The following is a 15,934-nucleotide window of genomic DNA, read 5'->3' on the forward strand; positions in this document are numbered from 1 at the left end:
ACTAAAGGCCAACGTCCTTGAAGCTCAAAGTTGGGCTCTCCTTACCCGGTCTCTCTTTCTTTGGAAGACAGGAATGAGGACCACTTTTTTTCCAAGAGGCGATTTGGAAACCATATCCTGAAATGACACTAGAAAAACACTTTGCATGTAATGTTCCTACACTGCTGGTCCAGCCCAGAAAAGCAGTTGCAACGAAGTCCTGCACTCCTTTATCATGTCAAAAGTGGAAAATAGCGTGCAGGGTAAGGAACCTTCTCGACATACACAGCGTCTTATAGCATTGAAAAGAAGAAAGGCTCCTATATGACAAGCAGCCTGAAAACTTCCACAGGATGGGCTCGTCCGGGATTTGAACCCAGGACCTCTCGCACCCAAAGCGAGAATCATACCCCTAGACCAACGAGCCTGAGTGGCCAAGATACATTTTGAACAATTACTGAAGCGTCTTTCAGAAAATAGCAGGGCTATTTGGCTCGTCTCCCTATAAGTGAGCCACACAAAGTCATGTTTTCTCTCAAGTTGTTGTTTTTTCACTCCAGCAAGGAAGGGGGCAGCCAATCTCCTATCGGCCAGTGAGCAGTAAAACGGCACAGATGAGAACAGCAACCACTTTCTGGCACTTGTACTCCTCTGCAAGTCCTGGACCCTTGCTCCATAGACTTCCACACCAGAAGCAATGAAGGGCCCACCATTTCTTGCACCTGAGAAAGTGGTGTTTGATATTTGCATTCAAACGCGCTCGCTCAGCGCTCGATCAGGCTCGATCAGGCGAGATGTATATGAGTGGCTCACAAGCCTGAAACATTCACCTGGGAGACCCAGAGTGGCTGACTTCCCAGTATGGCCATTGTTGGGCGAGTCTCCTCCTTTCCTCCGACTCAATCTAGAATTGGCTGCAAATCACAAGAGGGAGTGCAATGTCCGTGTGTAGTGCCTACTCCCAGCTACCTCTCTGTCTTCCTTATGTAAATTAGAATTTGCAAGGGGAGACCATTGGCAATCTGCTCCTCCCACATAACCAGGAAGCCCTGTTGAACATGTCTGCCTGTGTTGTTCCAGGAACACTGCCTTCTCTGCCCAAAAGGTGGCAGGAGAGCCTCACAACAAATGATGGGATCAAATGCTTATTTCGAAACCCAGCATGGCAGTTACTGTGATGGAGTGCAAACGTAATGGAAGGTGTGCCTGAGGTGTCCCTTTCAGAAATACATGGAATTGTGATTGAGGGCCCAGCCTGGTGGATTTCTCTTTATTTACTACAGGTTCCTGCAAATATTGTGGTGTGTCTGGGGAATGCACTGCAAAAATTAGGAAGACTTAAGGGTGTAAAAGGGACCTGTCAGAAGTGGGATTTGAACCCACGCCTCCATGAGGAGACCAGAAGGCTCAGCATCACTGAAGATCAAGCTCTCTTGAGTCTGGCGCCTTAGACCACTCGGCCATCCTGACGGCTCAGGGTGTGCTTAGTTCTGACTCTTCTGTCTGCACCTGCCAACGTTTCCACTTACAACGTTCACAGCAATGTCACAGGTGTAAAGGCCCCAACAATACAACATAGCTTAAATAAAATAAAAATAGGCCCAAGAACAACCCCCAGATGATCGATGGAGATAACTTTGTTTCGTCTGCAAAGGTAAAGAAATTTTCTCACGGCTCACTGTGTCCAAAGACCACCTCTTCTTAAAATTGCATTGAGATAATAAGGTTTTAGAGTGTGCACAAAAAAAGCATCCAATGCACAGTGTTTCTGCCCGGTCTCAAACCGTGGACCTTTCGCGTGTTAGGCGAACGTGATGACCACTACACTACAGAAACTACCTTGGTGCTTTCTACTGTTAGAGGAAAGTTTCTCTCAAGCCTTCACCCTACTTCTATTCTGCTGTATCAGCAGCGGCTCAGAATGTGCAGAACAAGTGTGAAAACCTCAGAGATATCATCCAACATGCTTGCAATTAGACGTATTCAAAACTCACTTGTGCAGGCATCGACAGGCAAATATCTGATGCCTAAATGCCAGCGAGTACAGCTTGGGAAAGCATCACCTGGGACACACTGAGACTAAGCAGGTAGGCAGATAAAGCATGGTGATCCATTTTTCTTCTGAGGTTAGAAATATGTTGTGCAACAATGCACCCAGTATAACGAGAAATAGTCAGGCATAGTGCAATTTTAGTAGGGTTTGTATGTTTACCTCTAAAAAGGGCTCGTCCGGGATTTGAACCCGGGACCTCTCGCACCCTAAGCGAGAATCATACCCCTAGACCAACGAGCCACGCAAGAGTCACCTCTGACACAGCTCCAGGGGTTAGTGGCAGCTAGCCAGTACATGCTGCTCTGTTCTGCAATATGATTGCTGTCTTTTTCATGACCGTCATCAAACAAGAAATTAAAAAGCCTCTGTCCTTCAGACAGTTTGTTTGCTTTAAGTGTCTGCTCGTGGTGAGGACAAGAGAAGCATTTCTGCTCTCATGCCTTGCTTTCATGAAGTAGGCCCACCCTACAGAGCAAAGTGCGAGCAAGCGAATGGCGCAAGCTATCGTCACTTCTCTTTTCGAGCTGTCACTGAGATCTCTGGAGCACACTACGTCAGGCTGGTGAGGAATAGACAGCCTCTATTATCTCAGCTTTCCTATAAAGTGAGCCAGTAAATGCAAACACTGTGAAAAACAGCAAGCTGCTGTTTCTGCCCGGTCTCGACCTTTCGCGTGTAAGGCGAACGTGATAACCACTACACTACAGAAACAGACACCACCTCAGGAATCTTGTTGGCATGTATTGGGTTGGAATGCACAGACTAAAGGCCAACGTCCTTGAAGCTCAAAGTTGGGCTCTCCTTACCCGGTCTCTCTTTCTTTGGAAGACAGGAATGAGGACCACTTTTTTTCCAAGAGGCGATTTGGAAACCATATCCTGAAATGACACTAGAAAAACACTTTGCATGTAATGTTCCTACACTGCTGGTCCAGCCCAGAAAAGCAGTTGCAACGAAGTCCTGCACTCCTTTATCATGTCAAAAGTGGAAAATAGCGTGCAGGGTAAGGAACCTTCTCGACATACACAGCGTCTTATAGCATTGAAAAGAAGAAAGGCTCCTATATGACAAGCAGCCTGAAAACTTCCACAGGATGGGCTCGTCCGGGATTTGAACCCAGGACCTCTCGCACCCAAAGCGAGAATCATACCCCTAGACCAACGAGCCTGAGTGGCCAAGATACATTTTGAACAATTACTGAAGCGTCTTTCAGAAAATAGCAGGGCTATTTGGCTCGTCTCCCTATAAGTGAGCCACACAAAGTCATGTTTTCTCTCAAGTTGTTGTTTTTTCTTTCCAGCAAGGAAGGGGGCAGCCAATCTCCTATCGGCCAGTGAGCAGTAAAAAGGCACAGATGAGAACAGCAACCACTTTCTGGCACTTGTACTCCTCTGCAAGTCCTGGACCCTTGCTCCATAGACTTCCACACCAGAAGCAATGAAGGGCCCACCATTTCTTGCACCTGAGAAAGTGGTGTTTGATATTTGCATTCAAACGCGCTCGCTCAGCGCTCGATCAGGCTCGATCAGGCGAGATTTATATGAGTGGCTCACAGGCCTGAAACATTCACCTGGGAGACCCAGAGTGGCTGACTTCCCAGTATGGCCATTGTTGGGCGAGTCTCCTCCTTTCCTCCGACTCAATCTAGAATTGGCTGCAAATCACAAGAGGGAGTGCAATGTCCGTGTGTAGTGCCTACTCCCAGCTACCTCTCTGTCTTCCTTATGTAAATTAGAATTTGCAAGGGGAGACCATTGGCAATCTGCTCCTCCCACATAACCAGGAAGCCCTGTTGAACATGTCTGCCTGTGTTGTTCCAGGAACACTGCCTTCTCTGCCCAAAAGGTGGCAGGAGAGCCTCACAACAAATGATGGGATCAAATGCTTATTTCGAAACCCAGCATGGCAGTTACTGTGATGGAGTGCAAATGTAATGGAAGGTGTGCCTGAGGTGTCCCTTTCAGAAATACATGGAATTGTGATTGAGGGCCCAGCCTGGTGGATTTCTCTTTATTTACTACAGGTTCCTGCAAATATTGTGGTGTGTCTGGGGAATGCACTGCAAAAATTAGGAAGACTTAAGGGTGTAAAAGGGACCTGTCAGAAGTGGGATTTGAACCCACGCCTCCATGAGGAGACCAGAAGGCTCAGCATCACTGAAGATCAAGCTCTCTTGAGTCTGGCGCCTTAGACCACTCGGCCATCCTGACGGCTAAGGGTGTGCTTAGTTCTGACTCTTCTGTCTGCACCTGCCAACGTTTCCACTTACAACGTTCACAGCAATGTCACAGGTGTAAAGGCCCCAACAATACAACATAGCTTAAATAAAATAAAAATAGGCCCAAGAACAACCCCCAGATGATCGATGGAGATAACTTTGTTTCGTCTACAAAGGTAAAGACATTTTCTCACGGCTCACTGTGTCCAAAGACCACCTCTTCTTAAAATTGCATTGAGATAATAAGGTTTTAGAGTGTGCACAAAAAAAGCATCCAATGCACAGTGTTTCTGCCCGGTCTCGAACCGGGGACCTTTCGCGTGTTAGGCAAACGTGATGACCACTACACTACAGAAACTACCTTGGTGCTTTCTACTGTTAGAGGAAAGTTTCTCTCAAGCCTTCACCCTACTTCTATTCTGCTGTATCAGCAGCGGCTCAGAATGTGCAGAACAAGTGTGAAAACCTCAGAGATATCATCCAACATGCTTGCAATTAGACGTATTCAAAACTCACTTGTGCAGGCATCGACAGGCAAATATCTGATGCCTAAATGCCAGCGAGTACAGCTTGGGAAAGCATCACCTGGGACCCACTGAGACTAAGCAGGTAGGCAGATAAAGCATGGTGATCCATTTTTCTTCTGAGGTTAGAAATATGTTGTGCAACAATGCACCCAGTATAACGAGAAATAGTCAGGCATAGTGCAATTTTAGTAGGGTTTGTATGTTTACCTCTAAAAAGGGCTCGTCCGGGATTTGAACCCGGGACCTCTCGCACCCTAAGCGAGAATCATACCCCTAGACCAACGAGCCACGCAAGAGTCACCTCTGACACAGCTCCAGGGGTTAGTGGCAGCTAGCCAGTACATGCTGCTCTGTTCTGCAATATGATTGCTGTCTTTTTCATGACCGTCATCAAACAAGAAATTAAAAAGCCTCTGTCCTTCAGACAGTTTGTTTGCTTTAAGTGTCTGCTCGTGGTGAGGACAAGAGAAGCATTTCTGCTCTCATGCCTTGCTTTCATGAAGTAGGCCCACCCTACAGAGCAAAGTGCGAGCAAGCGAATGGCGCAAGCTATCGTCACTTCTCTTTTCGAGCTGTCACTGAGATCTCTGGAGCACACTACGTCAGGCTGGTGAGGAATAGACAGCCTCTATTATCTCAGCTTTCCTATAAAGTGAGCCAGTAAATGCAAACACTGTGAAAAACAGCAAGCTGCTGTTTCTGCCCGGTCTCGACCTTTCGCGTGTAAGGCGAACGTGATAACCACTACACTACAGAAACAGACACCACCTCAGGAATCTTGTTGGCATGTATTGGGTTGGAATGCACAGACTAAAGGCCAACGTCCTTGAAGCTCAAAGTTGGGCTCTCCTTACCCGGTCTCTCTTTCTTTGGAAGACAGGAATGAGGACCACTTTTTTTCCAAGAGGCGATTTGGAAACCATATCCTGAAATGACACTAGAAAAACACTTTGCATGTAATGTTCCTACACTGCTGGTCCAGCCCAGAAAAGCAGTTGCAACGAAGTCCTGCACTCCTTTATCATGTCAAAAGTGGAAAATAGCGTGCAGGGTAAGGAACCTTCTCGACATACACAGCGTCTTATAGCATTGAAAAGAAGAAAGGCTCCTATATGACAAGCAGCCTGAAAACTTCCACAGGATGGGCTCGTCCGGGATTTGAACCCAGGACCTCTCGCACCCAAAGCGAGAATCATACCCCTAGACCAACGAGCCTGAGTGGCCAAGATACATTTTGAACAATTACTGAAGCGTCTTTCAGAAAATAGCAGGGCTATTTGGCTCGTCTCCCTATAAGTGAGCCACACAAAGTCATGTTTTCTCTCAAGTTGTTGTTTTTTCACTCCAGCAAGGAAGGGGGCAGCCAATCTCCTATCGGCCAGTGAGCAGTAAAAAGGCACAGATGAGAACAGCAACCACTTTCTGGCACTTGTACTCCTCTGCAAGTCCTGGACCCTTGCTCCATAGACTTCCACACCAGAAGCAATGAAGGGCCCACCATTTCTTGCACCTGAGAAAGTGGTGTTTGATATTTGCATTCAAACGCGCTCGCTCAGCGCTCGATCAGGCTCGATCAGGCTCGATGTATATGAGTGGCTCACAGGCCTGAAACATTCACCTGGGAGACCCAGAGTGGCTGACTTCCCAGTATGGCCATTGTTGGGCGAGTCTCCTCCTTTCCTCCGACTCAATCTAGAATTGGCTGCAAATCACAAGAGGGAGTGCAATGTCCGTGTGTAGTGCCTACTCCCAGCTACCTCTCTGTCTTCCTTATGTAAATTAGAATTTGCATGGGGGGACCATTGGCAATCTGCTCCTCCCACATAACCAGGAAGCCCTGTTGAACATGTCTGCCTGTGTTGTTCCAGAAACACTGCCTTCTCTGCCCAAAAGGTGGCAGGAGAGCCTCACAACAAATGATGGGATCAAATGCTTATTTCGAAACCCAGCATGGCAGTTACTGTGATGGAGTGCAAATGTAATGGAAGGTGTGCCTGAGGTGTCCCTTTCAGAAATACATGGAATTGTGATTGAGGGCCCAGCCTGGTGGATTTCTCTTTATTTACTACAGGTTCCTGCAAATATTGTGGTGTGTCTGGGGAATGCACTGCAAAAATTAGGAAGACTTAAGGGTGTAAAAGGGACCTGTCAGAAGTGGGATTTGAACCCACGCCTCCATGAGGAGACCAGAAGGCTCAGCATCACTGAAGATCAAGCTCTCTTGAGTCTGGCGCCTTAGACCACTCGGCCATCCTGACGGCTCAGGGTGTGCTTAGTTCTGACTCTTCTGTCTGCACCTGCCAACGTTTCCACTTACAACGTTCACAGCAATGTCACAGGTGTAAAGGCCCCAACAATACAACATAGCTTAAATAAAATAAAAATAGGCCCAAGAACAACCCCCAGATGATCGATGGAGATAACTTTGTTTCGTCTGCAAAGGTAAAGAAATTTTCTCACGGCTCACTGTGTCCAAAGACCACCTCTTCTTAAACTTGCATTGAGATAATAAGGTTTTAGAGTGTGCACAAAAAAAGCATCCAATGCACAGTGTTTCTGCCCGGTCTCGAACCGGGGACCTTTCGCGTGTTAGGCGAACGTGATGACCACTACACTACAGAAACTACCTTGGTGCTTTCTACTGTTAGAGGAAAGTTTCTCTCAAGCCTTCAACCTACTTCTATTCTGCTGTATCAGCAGCGGCTCAGAATGTGCAGAACAAGTGTGAAAACCTCAGAGATATCATCCAACATGCTTGCAATTAGACGTATTCAAAACTCACTTGTGCAGGCATCGACAGGCAAATATCTGATGCCTAAATGCCAGCGAGTACAGCTTGGGAAAGCATCACCTGGGACACACTGAGACTAAGCAGGTAGGCAGATAAAGCATGGTGATCCATTTTTCTTCTGAGGTTAGAAATATGTTGTGCAACAATGCACCCAGTATAACGAGAAATAGTCAGGCATAGTGCAATTTTAGTAGGGTTTGTATGTTTACCTCTAAAAAGGGCTCGTCCGGGATTTGAACCCGGGACCTCTCGCACCCTAAGCGAGAATCATACCCCTAGACCAACGAGCCACGCAAGAGTCACCTCTGACACAGCTCCAGGGGTTAGTGGCAGCTAGCCAGTACATGCTGCTCTGTTCTGCAATATGATTGCTGTCTTTTTCATGACCGTCATCAAACAAGAAATTAAAAAGCCTCTGTCCTTCAGACAGTTTGTTTGCTTTAAGTGTCTGCTCGTGGTGAGGACAAGAGAAGCATTTCTGCTCTCATGCCTTGCTTTCATGAAGTAGGCCCACCCTACAGAGCAAAGTGCGAGCAAGCGAATGGCGCAAGCTATCGTCACTTCTCTTTTCTAGCTGTCACTGAGATCTCTGGAGCACACTACGTCAGGCTGGTGAGGAATAGACAGCCTCTATTATCTCAGCTTTCCTATAAAGTGAGCCAGTAAATGCAAACACTGTGAAAAACAGCAAGCTGCTGTTTCTGCCCGGTCTCGAACCAGGGACCTTTCGCGTGTAAGGCAAACGTGATAACCACTACACTACAGAAACAGACACTACCTCAGGAATCTTGTTGGCATGTATTGGGTTGGAATGCACAGACTAAAGGCCAACGTCCTTGAAGCTCAAAGTTGGGCTCTCCTTACCCGGTCTCTCTTTCTTTGGAAGACAGGAATGAGGACCACTTTTTTTCCAAGAGGCGATTTGGAAACCATATCCTGAAATGACACTAGAAAAACACTTTGCATGTAATGTTCCTACACTGCTGGTCCAGCCCAGAAAAGCAGTTGCAACGAAGTCCTGCACTCCTTTATCATGTCAAAAGTGGAAAATAGCGTGCAGGGTAAGGAACCTTCTCGACATACACAGCGTCTTATAGCATTGAAAAGAAGAAAGGCTCCTATATGACAAGCAGCCTGAAAACTTCCACAGGATGGGCTCGTCCGGGATTTGAACCCGGGACCTCTCGCACCCAAAGCGAGAATCATACCCCTAGACCAACGAGCCTGAGTGGCCAAGATACATTTTGAACAATTACTGAAGCGTCTTTCAGAAAATAGCAGGGCTATTTGGCTCGTCTCCCTATAAGTGAGCCACACAAAGTCATGTTTTCTCTCAAGTTGTTGTTATTTCTTTCCAGCAAGGAAGGGGGCAGCCAATCTCCTATCGGCCAGTGAGCAGTAAAAAGGCACAGATGAGAACAGCAACCACTTTCTGGCACTTGTACTCCTCTGCAAGTCCTGGACCCTTGCTCCATAGACTTCCATACCAGAAGCAATGAAGGGCCCACCATTTCTTGCACCTGAGAAAGTGGTGTTTGATATTTGCATTCAAACGCGCTCGCTCAGCGCTCGATCAGGCTCGATCAGGCGAGATTTATATGAGTGGCTCACAGGCCTGAAACATTCACCTGGGAGACCCAGAGTGGCTGACTTCCCAGTATGGCCATTGTTGGGCGAGTCTCCTCCTTTCCTCCGACTCAATCTAGAATTGGCTGCAAATCACAAGAGGGAGTGCAATGTCCGTGTGTAGTGCCTACTCCCAGCTACCTCTCTGTCTTCCTTATGTAAATTAGAATTTGCAAGGGGAGACCATTGGCAATCTGCTCCTCCCACATAACCAGGAAGCCCTGTTGAACATGTCTGCCTGTGTTGTTCCAGGAACACTGCCTTCTCTGCCCAAAAGGTGGCAGGAGAGGCTCACAACAAATGATGGGATCAAATGCTTATTTCGAAACCCAGCATGGCAGTTACTGTGATGGAGTGCAAATGTAATGGAAGGTGTGCCTGAGGTGTCCCTTTCAGAAATACATGGAATTGTGATTGAGGGCCCAGCCTGGTGGATTTCTCTTTATTTACTACAGGTTCCTGCAAATATTGTGGTGTGTCTGGGGAATGCACTGCAAAAATTAGGAAGACTTAAGGGTGTAAAAGGGACCTGTCAGAAGTGGGATTTGAACCCACGCCTCCATGAGGAGACCAGAAGGCTCAGCATCACTGAAGATCAAGCTCTCTTGAGTCTGGCGCCTTAGACCACTCGGCCATCCTGACGGCTCAGGGTGTGCTTAGTTCTGACTCTTCTGTCTGCACCTGCCAACGTTTCCACTTACAACGTTCACAGCAATGTCACAGGTGTAAAGGCCCCAACAATACAACATAGCTTAAATAAAATAAAAATAGGCCCAAGAACAACCCCCAGATGATCGATGGAGATAACTTTGTTTCGTCTGCAAAGGTAAAGAAATTTTCTCACGGCTCACTGTGTCCAAAGACCACCTCTTCTTAAAATTGCATTGAGATAATAAGGTTTTAGAGTGTGCACAAAAAAAGCATCCAATGCACAGTGTTTCTGCCCGGTCTCGAACCGGGGACCTTTCGCGTGTTAGGCGAACGTGATGACCACTACACTACAGGAACTACCTTGGTGCTTTCTACTGTTAGAGGAAAGTTTCTCTCAAGCCTTCACCCTACTTCTATTCTGCTGTATCAGCAGCGGCTCAGAATGTGCAGAACAAGTGTGAAAACCTCAGAGATATCATCCAACATGCTTGCAATTAGACGTATTCAAAACTCACTTGTGCAGGCATCGACAGGCAAATATCTGATGCCTAAATGCCAGCGAGTACAGCTTGGGAAAGCATCACCTGGGACACACTGAGACTAAGCAGGTAGGCAGATAAAGCATGGTGATCCATTTTTCTTCTGAGGTTAGAAATATGTTGTGCAACAATGCACCCAGTATAACGAGAAATAGTCAGGCATAGTGCAATTTTAGTAGGGTTTGTATGTTTACCTCTAAAAAGGGCTCGTCCGGGATTTGAACCCGGGACCTCTCGCACCCTAAGCGAGAATCATACCCCTAGACCAACGAGCCACGTAAGAGTCACCTCTGACACAGCTCCAGGGGTTAGTGGCAGCTAGCCAGTACATGCTGCTCTGTTCTGCAATATGATTGCTGTCTTTTTCATGACCGTCATCAAACAAGAAATTAAAAAGCCTCTGTCCTTCAGACAGTTTGTTTGCTTTAAGTGTCTGCTCGTGGTGAGGACAAGAGAAGCATTTCTGCTCTCATGCCTTGCTTTCATGAAGTAGGCCCACCCTACAGAGCAAAGTGCGAGCAAGCGAATGGCGCAAGCTATCGTCACTTCTCTTTTCGAGCTGTCACTGAGATCTCTGGAGCACACTACGTCAGGCTGGTGAGGAATAGACAGCCTCTATTATCTCAGCTTTCCTATAAAGTGAGCCAGTAAATGCAAACACTGTGAAAAACAGCAAGCTGCTGTTTCTGCCCGGTCTCGACCTTTCGCGTGTAAGGCGAACGTGATAACCACTACACTACAGAAACAGACACCACCTCAGGAATCTTGTTGGCATGTATTGGGTTGGAATGCACAGACTAAAGGCCAACGTCCTTGAAGCTCAAAGTTGGGCTCTCCTTACCCGGTCTCTCTTTCTTTGGAAGACATGAATGAGGACCACTTTTTTTCCAAGAGGCGATTTGGAAACCATATCCTGAAATGACACTAGAAAAACACTTTGCATGTAATGTTCCTACACTGCTGGTCCAGCCCAGAAAAGCAGTTGCAACGAAGTCCTGCACTCCTTTATCATGTCAAAAGTGGAAAATAGCGTGCAGGGTAAGGAACCTTCTCGACATACACAGCGTCTTATAGTATTGAAAAGAAGAAAGGCTCCTATATGACAAGCAGCCTGAAAACTTCCACAGGATGGGCTCGTCCGGGATTTGAACCCAGGACCTCTCGCACCTAAAGCGAGAATCATACCCCTAGACCAACGAGCCTGAGTGGCCAAGATACATTTTGAACAATTACTGAAGCGTCTTTCAGAAAATAGCAGGGCTATTTGGCTCGTCTCCCTATAAGTGAGCCACACAAAGTCATGTTTTCTCTCAAGTTGTTGTTTTTTCACTCCAGCAAGGAAGGGGGCAGCCAATCTCCTATCGGCCAGTGAGCAGTAAAACGGCACAGATGAGAACAGCAACCACTTTCTGGCACTTGTACTCCTCTGCAAGTCCTGGACCCTTGCTCCATAGACTTCCACACCAGAAGCAATGAAGGGCCCACCATTTCTTGCACCTGAGAAAGTGGTGTTTGATATTTGCATTCAAACGCGCTCGCTCAGCGCTCGATCAGGCTCGATCAGGCGAGATGTATATGAGTGGCTCACAAGCCTGAAACATTCACCTGGGAGACCCAGAGTGGCTGACTTCCCAGTATGGCCATTGTTGGGCGAGTCTCCTCCTTTCCTCCGACTCAATCTAGAATTGGCTGCAAATCACAAGAGGGAGTGCAATGTCCGTGTGTAGTGCCTACTCCCAGCTACCTCTCTGTCTTCCTTATGTAAATTAGAATTTGCATGGGGGGACCATTGGCAATCTGCTCCTCCCACATAACCAGGAAGCCCTGTTGAACATGTCTGCCTGTGTTGTTCCAGAAACACTGCCTTCTCTGCCCAAAAGGTGGCAGGAGAGCCTCACAACAAATGATGGGATCAAATGCTTATTTCGAAACCCAGCATGGCAGTTACTGTGATGGAGTGCAAATGTAATGGAAGGTGTGCCTGAGGTGTCCCTTTCAGAAATACATGGAATTGTGATTGAGGGCCCAGCCTGGTGGATTTCTCTTTATTTACTACAGGTTCCTGCAAATATTGTGGTGTGTCTGGGGAATGCACTGCAAAAATTAGGAAGACTTAAGGGTGTAAAAGGGACCTGTCAGAAGTGGGATTTGAACCCACGCCTCCATGAGGAGACCAGAAGGCTCAGCATCACTGAAGATCAAGCTCTCTTGAGTCTGGCGCCTTAGACCACTCGGCCATCCTGACGGCTCAGGGTGTGCTTAGTTCTGACTCTTCTGTCTGCACCTGCCAACGTTTCCACTTACAACGTTCACAGCAATGTCACAGGTGTAAAGGCCCCAACAATACAACATAGCTTAAATAAAATAAAAATAGGCCCAAGAACAACCCCCAGATGATCGATGGAGATAACTTTGTTTCGTCTGCAAAGGTAAAGAAATTTTCTCACGGCTCACTGTGTCCAAAGACCACCTCTTCTTAAAATTGCATTGAGATAATAAGGTTTTAGAGTGTGCACAAAAAAAGCATCCAATGCACAGTGTTTCTGCCCGGTCTCGAACCGTGGACCTTTCGCGTGTTAGGCGAACGTGATGACCACTACACTACAGAAACTACCTTGGTGCTTTCTACTGTTAGAGGAAAGTTTCTCTCAAGCCTTCACCCTACTTCTATTCTGCTGTATCAGCAGCGGCTCAGAATGTGCAGAACAAGTGTGAAAACCTCAGAGATATCATCCAACATGCTTGCAATTAGACGTATTCAAAACTCACTTGTGCAGGCATCGACAGGCAAATATCTGATGCCTAAATGCCAGCGAGTACAGCTTGGGAAAGCATCACCTGGGACACACTGAGACTAAGCAGGTAGGCAGATAAAGCATGGTGATCCATTTTTCTTCTGAGGTTAGAAATATGTTGTGCAACAATGCACCCAGTATAACGAGAAATAGTCAGGCATAGTGCAATTTTAGTAGGGTTTGTATGTTTACCTCTAAAAAGGGCTCATCCGGGATTTGAACCCGGGACCTCTCGCACCCTAAGCGAGAATCATACCCCTAGACCAATGAGCCACGCAAGAGTCACCTCTGACACAGCTCCAGGGGTTAGTGGCAGCTAGCCAGTACATGCTGCTCTGTTCTGCAATATGATTGCTGTCTTTTTCATGACCGTCATCAAACAAGAAATTAAAAAGCCTCTGTCCTTCAGACAGTTTGTTTGCTTTAAGTGTCTGCTCGTGGTGAGGACAAGAGAAGCATTTCTGCTCTCATGCCTTGCTTTCATGAAGTAGGCCCACCCTACAGAGCAAAGTGCGAGCAAGCGAATGGCGCAAGCTATCGTCACTTCTCTTTTCGAGCTGTCACTGAGATCTCTGGAGCACACTACGTCAGGCTGGTGAGGAATAGACAGCCTCTATTATCTCAGCTTTCCTATAAAGTGAGCCAGTAAATGCAAACACTGTGAAAAACAGCAAGCTGCTGTTTCTGCCCGGTCTCGACCTTTCGCGTGTAAGGCGAACGTGATAACCACTACACTACAGAAACAGACACCACCTCAGGAATCTTGTTGGCATGTATTGGGTTGGAATGCACAGACTAAAGGCCAACGTCCTTGAAGCTCAAAGTTGGGCTCTCCTTACCCGGTCTCTCTTTCTTTGGAAGACAGGAATGAGGACCACTTTTTTTCCAAGAGGCGATTTGGAAACCATATCCTGAAATGACACTAGAAAAACACTTTGCATGTAATGTTCCTACACTGCTGGTCCAGCCCAGAAAAGCAGTTGCAACGAAGTCCTGCACTCCTTTATCATGTCAAAAGTGGAAAATAGCGTGCAGGGTAAGGAACCTTCTCGACATACACAGCGTCTTATAGCATTGAAAAGAAGAAAGGCTCCTATATGACAAGCAGCCTGAAAACTTCCACAGGATGGGCTCGTCCGGGATTTGAACCCAGGACCTCTCGCACCCAAAGCGAGAATCATACCCCTAGACCAACGAGCCTGAGTGGCCAAGATACATTTTGAACAATTACTGAAGCGTCTTTCAGAAAATAGCAGGGCTATTTGGCTCGTCTCCCTATAAGTGAGCCACACAAAGTCATGTTTTCTCTCAAGTTGTTGTTTTTTCACTCCAGCAAGGAAGGGGGCAGCCAATCTCCTATCGGCCAGTGAGCAGTAAAACGGCACAGATGAGAACAGCAACCACTTTCTGGCACTTGTACTCCTCTGCAAGTCCTGGACCCTTGCTCCATAGACTTCCACACCAGAAGCAATGAAGGGCCCACCATTTCTTGCACCTGAGAAAGTGGTGTTTGATATTTGCATTCAAACGCGCTCGCTCAGCGCTCGATCAGGCTCGATCAGGCGAGATGTATATGAGTGGCTCACAAGCCTGAAACATTCACCTGGGAGACCCAGAGTGGCTGACTTCCCAGTATGGCCATTGTTGGGCGAGTCTCCTCCTTTCCTCCGACTCAATCTAGAATTGGCTGCAAATCACAAGAGGGAGTGCAATGTCCGTGTGTAGTGCCTACTCCCAGCTACCTCTCTGTCTTCCTTATGTAAATTAGAATTTGCATGGGGGGACCATTGGCAATCTGCTCCTCCCACATAACCAGGAAGCCCTGTTGAACATGTCTGCCTGTGTTGTTCCAGAAACACTGCCTTCTCTGCCCAAAAGGTGGCAGGAGAGCCTCACAACAAATGATGGGATCAAATGCTTATTTCGAAACCCAGCATGGCAGTTACTGTGATGGAGTGCAAATGTAATGGAAGGTGTGCCTGAGGTGTCCCTTTCAGAAATACATGGAATTGTGAATGAGGGCCCAGCCTGGTGGATTTCTCTTTATTTAGTACAGGTTCCTGCAAATATTGTGGTGTGTCTGGGGAATGCACTGCAAAAATTAGGAAGACTTAAGGGTGTAAAAGGGACCTGTCAGAAGTGGGATTTGAACCCACGCCTCCATGAGGAGACCAGAAGGCTCAGCATCACTGAAGATCAAGCTCTCTTGAGTCTGGCGCCTTAGACCACTCGGCCATCCTGACGGCTCAGGGTGTGCTTAGTTCTGACTCTTCTGTCTGCACCTGCCAACGTTTCCACTTACAACGTTCACAGCAATGTCACAGGTGTAAAGGCCCCAACAATACAACATAGCTTAAATAAAATAAAAATAGGCCCAAGAACAACCCCCAGATGATCGATGGAGATAACTTTGTTTCGTCTGCAAAGGTAAAGAAATTTTCTCACGGCTCACTGTGTCCAAAGACCACCTCTTCTTAAACTTGCATTGAGATAATAAGGTTTCAGAGTGTGCACAAAAAAAGCATCCAATGCACAGTGTTTCTGCCCGGTCTCGAACCGGGGACCTTTCGCGTGTTAGGCGAACGTGATGACCACTACACTACAGAAACTACCTTGGTGCTTTCTACTGTTAGAGGAAAGTTTCTCTCAAGCCTTCACCCTACTTCTATTCTGCTGTATCAGCAGCGGCTCAGAATGTGCAGAACAAGTGTGAAAACCTCAGAGATATCATCCAACATGCTTGCAATTAGACGTA

The 15,934-nt window shown here is 47.0% G+C and overlaps 19 non-coding genes across 19 annotated transcripts; all 19 read right to left on the reverse strand.

Annotated features, from left to right (window-relative positions):
- Positions 1-1,337: 1,337 nt before the first annotated feature.
- TRNAL-CAA (transfer RNA leucine (anticodon CAA)) lies at positions 1,338-1,449 on the reverse strand. Its single transcript has 2 exons — positions 1,412-1,449; positions 1,338-1,383 (listed from the first exon to the last, which is right to left on the reverse strand). It is a non-coding gene; the product is annotated as a tRNA-Leu (tRNA).
- A 293-nt stretch (positions 1,450-1,742) lies between these two features.
- On the reverse strand, positions 1,743-1,815 carry TRNAV-AAC (transfer RNA valine (anticodon AAC)). The gene has a single exon. It is a non-coding gene; the product is annotated as a tRNA-Val (tRNA).
- A 385-nt stretch (positions 1,816-2,200) lies between these two features.
- TRNAP-AGG (transfer RNA proline (anticodon AGG)) lies at positions 2,201-2,272 on the reverse strand. Its single transcript has one exon. It is a non-coding gene; the product is annotated as a tRNA-Pro (tRNA).
- Positions 2,273-4,130: 1,858 nt separating this feature from the next.
- Positions 4,131-4,242, reverse strand: TRNAL-CAA (transfer RNA leucine (anticodon CAA)). Its single transcript has 2 exons — positions 4,205-4,242; positions 4,131-4,176 (listed from the first exon to the last, which is right to left on the reverse strand). It is a non-coding gene; the product is annotated as a tRNA-Leu (tRNA).
- A 293-nt stretch (positions 4,243-4,535) lies between these two features.
- Positions 4,536-4,608, reverse strand: TRNAV-AAC (transfer RNA valine (anticodon AAC)). Its single transcript has one exon. It is a non-coding gene; the product is annotated as a tRNA-Val (tRNA).
- Positions 4,609-4,993: 385 nt separating this feature from the next.
- On the reverse strand, positions 4,994-5,065 carry TRNAP-AGG (transfer RNA proline (anticodon AGG)). The gene has a single exon. It is a non-coding gene; the product is annotated as a tRNA-Pro (tRNA).
- A 1,858-nt stretch (positions 5,066-6,923) lies between these two features.
- TRNAL-CAA (transfer RNA leucine (anticodon CAA)) lies at positions 6,924-7,035 on the reverse strand. Its single transcript has 2 exons — positions 6,998-7,035; positions 6,924-6,969 (listed from the first exon to the last, which is right to left on the reverse strand). It is a non-coding gene; the product is annotated as a tRNA-Leu (tRNA).
- A 293-nt stretch (positions 7,036-7,328) lies between these two features.
- TRNAV-AAC (transfer RNA valine (anticodon AAC)) lies at positions 7,329-7,401 on the reverse strand. The gene has a single exon. It is a non-coding gene; the product is annotated as a tRNA-Val (tRNA).
- Positions 7,402-7,786: 385 nt separating this feature from the next.
- Positions 7,787-7,858, reverse strand: TRNAP-AGG (transfer RNA proline (anticodon AGG)). Its single transcript has one exon. It is a non-coding gene; the product is annotated as a tRNA-Pro (tRNA).
- A 406-nt stretch (positions 7,859-8,264) lies between these two features.
- On the reverse strand, positions 8,265-8,337 carry TRNAV-UAC (transfer RNA valine (anticodon UAC)). The gene has a single exon. It is a non-coding gene; the product is annotated as a tRNA-Val (tRNA).
- A 384-nt stretch (positions 8,338-8,721) lies between these two features.
- Positions 8,722-8,793, reverse strand: TRNAP-UGG (transfer RNA proline (anticodon UGG)). The gene has a single exon. It is a non-coding gene; the product is annotated as a tRNA-Pro (tRNA).
- A 931-nt stretch (positions 8,794-9,724) lies between these two features.
- TRNAL-CAA (transfer RNA leucine (anticodon CAA)) lies at positions 9,725-9,836 on the reverse strand. The gene is made up of 2 exons: positions 9,799-9,836; positions 9,725-9,770 (listed from the first exon to the last, which is right to left on the reverse strand). It is a non-coding gene; the product is annotated as a tRNA-Leu (tRNA).
- Positions 9,837-10,129: 293 nt separating this feature from the next.
- Positions 10,130-10,202, reverse strand: TRNAV-AAC (transfer RNA valine (anticodon AAC)). Its single transcript has one exon. It is a non-coding gene; the product is annotated as a tRNA-Val (tRNA).
- Positions 10,203-10,587: 385 nt separating this feature from the next.
- TRNAP-AGG (transfer RNA proline (anticodon AGG)) lies at positions 10,588-10,659 on the reverse strand. Its single transcript has one exon. It is a non-coding gene; the product is annotated as a tRNA-Pro (tRNA).
- A 1,858-nt stretch (positions 10,660-12,517) lies between these two features.
- Positions 12,518-12,629, reverse strand: TRNAL-CAA (transfer RNA leucine (anticodon CAA)). Its single transcript has 2 exons — positions 12,592-12,629; positions 12,518-12,563 (listed from the first exon to the last, which is right to left on the reverse strand). It is a non-coding gene; the product is annotated as a tRNA-Leu (tRNA).
- Positions 12,630-12,922: 293 nt separating this feature from the next.
- Positions 12,923-12,995, reverse strand: TRNAV-AAC (transfer RNA valine (anticodon AAC)). The gene has a single exon. It is a non-coding gene; the product is annotated as a tRNA-Val (tRNA).
- Positions 12,996-13,380: 385 nt separating this feature from the next.
- On the reverse strand, positions 13,381-13,452 carry TRNAP-AGG (transfer RNA proline (anticodon AGG)). The gene has a single exon. It is a non-coding gene; the product is annotated as a tRNA-Pro (tRNA).
- A 1,858-nt stretch (positions 13,453-15,310) lies between these two features.
- TRNAL-CAA (transfer RNA leucine (anticodon CAA)) lies at positions 15,311-15,422 on the reverse strand. The gene is made up of 2 exons: positions 15,385-15,422; positions 15,311-15,356 (listed from the first exon to the last, which is right to left on the reverse strand). It is a non-coding gene; the product is annotated as a tRNA-Leu (tRNA).
- A 293-nt stretch (positions 15,423-15,715) lies between these two features.
- TRNAV-AAC (transfer RNA valine (anticodon AAC)) lies at positions 15,716-15,788 on the reverse strand. The gene has a single exon. It is a non-coding gene; the product is annotated as a tRNA-Val (tRNA).
- Positions 15,789-15,934: the final 146 nt, after the last annotated feature.

The sequence above is a fragment of the Lissotriton vulgaris genome, chromosome 10, assembly GCF_964263255.1.
Source record: "Lissotriton vulgaris chromosome 10, aLisVul1.2, whole genome shotgun sequence".
In the NCBI taxonomy this organism is placed as follows: Eukaryota; Metazoa; Chordata; class Amphibia; order Caudata; family Salamandridae; genus Lissotriton; species Lissotriton vulgaris.